This window comes from Temnothorax americanus, unplaced genomic scaffold (genome assembly GCF_048541705.1).
Source record: "Temnothorax americanus isolate GAGA-0224 unplaced genomic scaffold, ASM4854170v1 Scaffold68, whole genome shotgun sequence".
In the NCBI taxonomy this organism is placed as follows: Eukaryota; Metazoa; Arthropoda; class Insecta; order Hymenoptera; family Formicidae; genus Temnothorax; species Temnothorax americanus.
In genome coordinates, this window is record NW_027509790.1 from 794,486 (window position 1) to 802,503 (window position 8,018).

At 34.5% G+C, this 8,018-nt stretch overlaps 1 long non-coding RNA gene across 1 annotated transcript; it reads right to left on the reverse strand.

The window, feature by feature from the left end:
- Positions 1 to 4,466: 4,466 nt before the first annotated feature.
- LOC143905833 (uncharacterized) lies at positions 4,467 to 5,808 on the reverse strand. Its single transcript, XR_013259340.1, has 4 exons — positions 5,551 to 5,808; positions 5,284 to 5,403; positions 4,866 to 5,012; positions 4,467 to 4,645 (listed from the first exon to the last, which is right to left on the reverse strand). It is a non-coding gene; the product is annotated as an uncharacterized LOC143905833 (long non-coding RNA).
- Between the last annotated feature and the right edge of the window lie 2,210 nt (positions 5,809 to 8,018).

An 8,018-nucleotide genomic window follows, 5' to 3' on the forward strand; every position in this document is an offset into this window, starting at 1 on the left:
TAGGCGCGCAATTATATCGATTTTGATCCCCGAGTTGAGTATTGTAAAGTACGGCAGAACGGTGCGATGATTTTTTTTTTCGTCGTGCCCGTTAGCTTGATCATATAGCCTCCCCTGATAATCCCCCCTTTATACAGCATCTCTTATCTTCATTAATACAAATAATATGGTCCTAAAGTTAGTAAGTTGCATATACACAAACATTGAATCAAACGTCATAATTATTATTGTACGGATTGTCTCGAGTCTCTCGGAGCGCGGGAATTAGTTTCCGCGATTGCGAAGTTCACGGAATAAATAAATCCCATTACAATCGCGCAGATTATCTTGATGCACCGCGTGACCCCGTTGGAGTCAACGGCTCTATGTTTCTTTTTTTTTTCTTAAATGCATTGCTTGGTTTATAATTAATCCCGCTAATAAAGTACGCAGTATAGCCGTCTCCGACTGTAATAATGTAGGGAGGCGTATGTACATGACAGGCACGCGCGCCGGCACCGGCCAGCGGACTTTCATTTTGATATTTAATACTCCTTGCGCTCCGGTTTATTAGCGAGCATTGTACCATCATCTAATACCCGAGAGAATTTTGATCACGACATCCTCATAAATCTTGATTGTATTACCGGTTTATCTTCGAACTTTCTGTCTAAGCTATTCTCATTCGGCGGGATCGGTCATCAAGGCTGGCGAAAGAAGCCGCGCTCTTTCTCTCTCGTGCGGGAGAAAGAGAGACAGAGAAAAGAAAAAGCAGAATTTGTTTCTAAGGCTAATCACAGCTATACTGGGAATGCCATCCCTGCCGTCACGGTTATCGAGACCATCGTGGATTTAATTAGATCTTGCGCGAGGTCATATCGATTTCTCTTCTCGGATTACTCCAAAGAAAAATCACGAGGGATGAAACGGAACAACGGGGTATTGGAAATGAATAATGGTCGCAAATATGTGAACGTTTTAAAATCCCGTGCCAGCTATCAATTTTGCTCTCGAGTCGCGAGATTTAAGTGCATTACTTATTAATCTATCACAAGTATACCTATACTTAAAAGAGACATTTACTTGAGAAAAATATAATAAATTGTAAAAATAATTATTATTGATAAAATATAAAATAACAATAAGAAAAAGAGTAAAAGAACAAAGAAAAACATTGCGTTACCTTCTTTTTTTTTATATATATTATCAACAATTTTCGTAGCTTTTGTTTAGTAAAGCTTTTACCGCGAAGGGAATTCTTAAAGGAGATTCTCGCGAGCTTCTTCGCTTCTTTACATCTCTTGATATCGCGATGCATGCCGTACTCCCGCGTAACACACCGCATTTGAAGGCGATGCGCCAATCTTCGGCGAGTATTTAGACGAGTAATACACGTGTAAATGAAGTTGAGTAAGGCAATGTAAGCGGGAGGTTGGCAGGTGCTACGCAAGAGGTGCCCCTTTTTTCGCCGCTCGTCTTCTGTTAGTAGCCGCAGAAGCCAAGCACTCTGCCGAGGCTGCCGTGAGGTCTTCCGCGGTAGTGATGTGCACGACCAAGACACACAGTTTGCACCTCTGATATTAAACACAATGAAGTTTTCAGTATTTAATTCAGTATATTAAATAATGAAAGCTTTATAACTATCGATTTCTCGTTATTAAAGTAATTGTTATTCATATTTTGCTTTGCAGAATAATAATTATGCAAAAATCTGTTGCTTCTAATACACGATAACCAAACGTTTATTGATTCAAACTTCTTTCGCGTTACATTAATTCGATGGAAGCTGCTTAAGTGAAATGCGATATTTCTAAATAAATATTGACTGCTTCTTCTGTCAGACAAAAAGGACTACATGTCAGACATTCAATCGTAATTCTAATGATGATTTTCTTAACCGAACCGGCGAGTTTAAGAGTAAACGCGTATCTGAAAGCCCTCGAAAAACGGCTGTTTACTGAACATTTCTTGACCTGCACGTTCGTAGCCATCGCTAGTCGCGAACCTTGCTTACCTGCAGATGTAATTGCAAGGTACTTGGATTTTTATCGTCGCCACCGCCACTTTAACCGAACGAACACTCCTCATCTTATTGTTGTCTGGTGTTCTCGCCTTTATGGCAAAAAAAAGGAACGTATGGGGAGGAACGGCGGGGGGCACTTTTAAGAATTTCAAATGGGAATGGACAAAGGGGGCAGTATATGCCTGAGGTCGCGCGTTTTTCATCGGCCCTACCGCCAATTGGCTGCTGCGCTACTGAAAACAATCTCAATTCTATCAAGGGATACGCACTTTCTCTCTCCCTTATTTCCCCTCTGTCTCTTTCTCGTCTTGAGCAAATTACATCCTCGGATCGCTTTTTCGCGAGGTGAAAATGAAATGAGAAGAAGTTCATCGGTGCAAAATTTTTATTGTTGTCACTGAAAGAAAATATCTCCGGCAGGGAAAAAATTTCTAAAGGATATCCTGCAAATGTAATTTTCGACTTTTTCAATGACGCGATCGCACCGGGAGATCTCACTAGGAGAAATGGCCTAAGAACGGGCCAAGAGATAATAGAGGATGGTACTTTTTTCCCTTTTACGAGGATTTTAATATCCGGCGCATCATCGTCGCTTGATTAAAATCAGTTATATATACGTACGAACGCGCGGACCGCGGCGTTCATGCGCAATTTAGGTGCACGGCTGTAACTTTTGTGTTTAATTTAACGCCTCGCACCCGTGCGATCCCGCGTGTAAGTCGCATAAATAGCCGCGTAAAGGCGCAAGATAAAAAGGCACTTACATGCTCAGATTTAACGCGCTAATGTCTGTGAAGCGCGACCGTGCGCGTGATGCGGCGATGGCCGCGCGGTAATAGAACGCATGATATATCGCGCCGCGCGGGAATTGAAATGAAAAATGCAAATATACTCGTTTCGAAACGCCGCTCTCGAGAGACCTAATTACTCGCGGCTTCCTCGCAGTTACTCGCAGGCGGTCGGCGTAACGCGCGAGGCATCGTCGCGCGCGGAGCACCCACTCGCGCGAGACGGTCGCGACTGTATACGCGCGGTCTTATGCAAATGCCAGCAGGAGGAAAACGGTACCGCGCAATCGCGACGCATATAAGGCAAAGCGGTAGCGCGAGGCGTTATCGCGCGGACGCGTTGCACGTAAAACGAGTTACCGTGATAAAAGTGCGTATCGCACGATAGTATACGTAACTCGATGCACGAGCCTGCGAGACGGCTGAATCTGGGGGCGCGTTACTTTCTGTACGCCCGTGTTTACAATTAGCTACAGATCTATCACTGCTTATGTTAAAGCGACTTATCAGAATTTTCTGATATTTATCATGACAATCTGTACCTTGCTGTTTATCACGGAAAAAAATTAGCCGCAGCAAATTTAATGACACCCAAAATTTTTTTGCAACAAGAGCTATATTTTTTGCAACAATAGAGATATAATTTAGCAATAATAGTAAAACCTTTTGTTTACGCTGCAAAAAAATGTTAGCTGTCCCTCTTTTACAACTAAATTTGCTATAGTATATAGCTAATTAATCTTTTTTTTTGTGATCAAAACAATGAACATTTTTTAAATCTCACTCTCTTTAAGCTTTTATATTCTTTTATTCTTTTATTCTCTAATTATTTAACAATTAAAAAAAACTTGTTTGTTTGTATTTTTTTCCGTATTATATAATAAATAAGAGTAAAACTTCTGTTTAGGGGAGGCAGTTCTAATGGCCTATTTCTTTTTATTACTCGAAAAGCTTTAACGAAAATTTTATTACAGGAAAAATTGTCTTAGAATTGAGTCAGGAATCTGACAATAGGGTTGTTTCAAATTACTCTGTATAACGCACGTCTTGAACCTATCTAAATCCTATTTTTTATATTAAAATACGCTTACACAACTGCCTTGATTATTCCATTCCGTTACAAATAGTATATATATCTATATAATTCAGCTTCTTTAATTAAAAAGCAAATTTTTATAAATTAATGTTAATTTTGATATTATTATAAATTTTAATTTATATTATTTAAATTATTATACATTGTGTTATATATATATATATATATATATATATAAATATAATTTATAAATTATTTATAAATTAATTTAATAGAATTAATTATTTGATATTTTTTATATGCAAAAAATAAATAAACACTGCACGAATTTAAATAATAAAATAGTTTCATTAACATTTGTATATCTATGATTTAGTTATGCTATATATAAATATAATAATAATGTAAGAAATTAATAGTTCTCTTTGAAAAATTCATTATCTTAAGATATAAGAAATGATTCAAAAGATAAATATACTATTTATCCGTGTATTGCTATGCAGATATACAGAATTATAAAAATTTGCTTAATAAAAATTTGAAAAATAAAATGGGAAAAGAGCAAGTATATACTTCTTACCAAAAACACTTATAATGTAAACTAACGTTATATGAATCTCACACAAAATAAACGGGAAATTTTGTGTAAAAAGTCAATATACATTGCGAATTCGTTATATCTATAATTTTTCTTTTGTGTTGCGTCATATATCCAAGGTGAAGAATTACTCGTCGTCAGTGTTTGCTTCGTCTCTCTTTCGTTTACGTGTATCGGGACGCGTGCTCGTTAACATAATTTTATCGGAATCCGCAACATTGCTGTCAATTGAAATAATAGAATATACTAAATAGTATAATTAAAAATCGACCATCAAAGTTCATGAATAGCATAATCCTATATATGCATTATATGTGTAGCAATTTGTTCAAGGTTATTTTATATAAAAGTAATTTTTCAAATTGTGTTATTGTTGAAAAAAGAAACCTGAATGCTGTGTAGAATGAATCGCATGATGCAAAAGTTAAATTGAATAATTACTTATCGACGGTGTTTTCTTGTATTTTTGCTTGTTTAGGTAATCCTTGCAGTTCCTTGTATGGAGATAATGTCCAACTCTGTTTTTATGATACAACGGGATCGAAATTAGCAAGAGCAACCGATGATGTTGAAGTACTCGGAACACTTCTGTAATTCACATAGGTCATGTATAAAAATAAAACAAGCGATAGATTTTGATTATGATAGCATTAAAAATATTATTATACTCGTGTATGTTACTGAATTATTAAACAAAAGTATTATTTTATACATTTTTGTGGCGTAATTATCAATATAAAGTTAAAGTAATTATTAAAAATGTCGCAGTTATAAAATATTCTTTCGCGAAAAGTCAATAGGTATTTATCTATTGGAGGATATCTTTACGTTGTGTGAAGTAAGCGAAATAAATAATTACTTATCAAGTGGAGCTGTTTCTTTTCTCGTCTTTTCACATGATTGAAGGGACAAATCAAGCGGTTTCTGATAATTTGCATAGGGATCCATAAAATCATTCATTGAGCTCGAAGTACTAGGTCTGCATTGAAATGTGATACGATTAAAAATAGAAAAAAGAAAAATTTTTTTAAATATCACAATCATTAAATATTTTTGTACAGAAAAATCAATATTTAACTACTAGAACGGCATTATATTGTGTGATATGAACAAATCGAATAATTACTGATCAAGTGCTCTTGTTTCTTTTCTCCTTTGTCCACATGATCGAAGGGACAAATCAAGCGGTTCCTCACTTTATGCAGAGAGATTCGTAAAGTTTTTCAATTGTTGTTTAGATGATGATACGGATGAGTCAGGCCGTTCTTGAATTTGACGTTCTGCAGAGGTATCCACATCATAATCCATTGAACTTGAAGTACTTGGCTTGTAATAATTTGAAATGTTACAATTTTACGCATGACTTTATGCCATTATGTACCTATAGATGGTGATCCGTAATGGTGTGATGATTTGTGTGAGTAGGAGGAAGGAAAAAGATAAAAAAAGAGATAGGAAGATAATTTCTTATATCTCGAATTTTTCTGTATTACTAATATCAAACATATAAATATCAAAACTACAGTGGTGATTTCTTATACATATTTATAGAGAATAAAAGAGACTGCCTTGATGTGTGAATACGTTTCTATAGACGTAAGTTGGATATAATCACAAATTAGGACAAATATAATATCACAAATAAGTTAGAATAAATTAGGTTAATATTATATTTATAACAATAATTTCAAGGATAACGAATAAAGCATCGAAATTATTATACTGACATTTTTTGGACTAACGGTATATGTTCAAGTATTACATAAAACCGTACCACTTGCACCACTTGATTTTTTGTGTGCAGAATGGTGAAAAAGAACAATTAATAACTAAAATTTTGCTATTTATAATATCAGTTAGGTATGTTGGAAATCATAAATAACATAATCACATAAAAAAAATCAATGTCTAATTATTACATATATTTTATAACTTCTTGGTATCTTAAACGTTTTTAAATATGTACTTACTCATATTGACTCGGAACAGTTATCAAGACAGAATGTTCTAAAGTATTTAAATGTGATTTTAAATTTGCTCTTGAAGTTAAATAAGATACTCTTATGCTACATTTTTTACATTTTGTCTCATAGGCAGAATTTAGTAAGTCCTCGAAATCTTTCCATCGGCCTTCAGGTAGTGTGTAGTCTTTATCACGTATCTTATGTATAAGTAAGTGTTCTCTATAATATCTTAATTTGGATACTAAAATTTTTTCTTCACATTTTCTTACTTTGCACTTTGCGTACTTTAGTTCTCCACGTTTGACAGATTTTTCGAAACAATTTTTCAACTCCTCGCGTGTCACTAGTACCCAGGGTGTTTCCATTATATCCGTCTTATACTGCAAGGTGTCTGTTACTAAATGTGGTACAGAAATGACCTCAACACGCGTTTGAAATATTGCTCACAAAGATCGAAAAGAGAAGCTACTAAATCGTACAGAGTCCTATCTTTGTTTATTCTATTATTAATTGTAAACTTATGCTAAAACACACACAATGCTTACACACGACAATTGAAAATAGCGAAGGCAGATAGATATAGCGTAAAAATTAAAATCAGTTTAATCTATGAAACGCTCTTTATAAAAATATTATATTTTTCAATTTATATGTATCGCTCTCTTTTTAAGAAAATAATGTTTGTATAAATAAATATAAAGAATATATGAAAATTTCATTCAGAAAATTTTTTAGAAAAATTTCTTTATAAATATGGGTAGACTGTAATTAAAACGTCAGATTTAAAAAAATTATGATTTTATTACAAGTTTCAACAATCAAATTTATAGAAAAATACCGGCTTTCTTCTAAGAATTAAAACACTTAGGATACACGTCAAATCCACTTTACAACGAATGATATAGATTCATATCTACTTTAATTATAATTATTTAATATTATTTATTTTTATATATTAATACAGATCGAGTTCTAATGTCAAAAATTTTGTTTGTAATTTGTTATTTGGCACTAACAATACAATTTTCTTTTACTTTATATACTTAGGTCATTTTTGGAATCCCTCTTATTCTTATACGATTAAGTTGTGTTTATGATTTGATTCCCCCTTCATGATTTTTCTTAAAATAAGAAAAATATATTTGACGCGACTTGTCTCTCTTTGTCTCATTTTAATATCGTAATTATATTGTATATTCGCGCAGATATAAAAATATAGATCTCAGTAATATTTTATAATTCATAATGCGTAGCCGTATGGCTGCCCGCTGCAGTAGGAACGAAAAGCTTAATTAGATAGATGTAGTAAACAAAGATAAGGATTGAAATGTGATTTTCATTGTCATTAAAATTTTACCATATTCGTGAAGAGGGGGGCTCATCCGTGAAATTAGAATATCACATACGACGAACAATGTGCAGCTGGCGGCCTCGTCGCTGGTTTAAATCACACGAGTGACTTCCTGCAGTCACTCGGCCGGCTGTCGCATTAAGAAGAGAGATAACATTCGAATGCGCTGTGTCGCGCGGCACTTTAAATTAGCATTATAAATAAGATTATGGAAACACGCGCCATCGCAGACACGCACGTCAATCCTGGCGGCGAAGCCGTCTTTAGGTAGCACTTTGT